The following is a 607-nucleotide window of genomic DNA, read 5'->3' as shown; positions in this document are numbered from 1 at the left end:
GGTGATTGAAGATTAAAAATGTAAATAAAGTGGCCTTTCTTTGTCTGGTCTGTCTTACTTTGTTTTATGAAGAATGACATGGCTTCGTCGTCCAGGACTGCTAGATCAGAAATAGTGGAGTGGATATTCGGGTTAAAGGTGGACGTGGTAGTGAGCTCAGAGCATCTGAGAAAGCCAAAAAAGGCTAGGATAAACATAGCATCGACCGTACGAGTGGTGTGGATGGAATGGTAGCCTCTGCGGAGTGTGGAAATGCATTTAGTCAAGACTTTTAATGTTATGGGTTGCCTGGTGTCTGGGCAAGTGGGGTGGGCTCTTTGAATGTCTTTGATGAGAAGGGAGGTCTGTGAATTGGCTATTTGGGATGAGGGTGAACCGTATATGAGCTTATGGAAAAACTGAATTCCGCTTAGCTTTTAATGGAGCTGACTTGGAGGTTTTTGTTAATGTTGAGGTGTGATATAAATAGAGTGATAGAGAGTAGGGAAAAATCGGGGAATGGCAGGTTGTAGGTGGAATGGAAAGCTTTGAAGCATTTCCATGCTGTAAAATAGGATTGCAAGGTTCTGGGGGAAACGGCTTGAAAAATAGAATCGAGGGAAGCCTC

At 43.3% G+C, this 607-nt stretch overlaps 1 pseudogene; it reads right to left on the bottom strand.

Moving 5' to 3' along the window:
- Positions 1-607, bottom strand: part of LOC107565207 (uncharacterized) — a 3,284-nt pseudogene that overhangs the window by 1,380 nt on the left and 1,297 nt on the right.

This window comes from Sinocyclocheilus grahami, unplaced genomic scaffold (genome assembly GCF_001515645.1).
Source record: "Sinocyclocheilus grahami isolate Dianchi unplaced genomic scaffold, SAMN03320097.WGS_v1.1 scaffold987.1, whole genome shotgun sequence".
Lineage (NCBI taxonomy): Eukaryota > Metazoa > Chordata > Actinopteri > Cypriniformes > Cyprinidae > Sinocyclocheilus > Sinocyclocheilus grahami.
The sequence above is the reverse complement of the archived record's forward strand: the minus strand, read 5'-3'. Positions and strand labels throughout refer to the sequence as shown.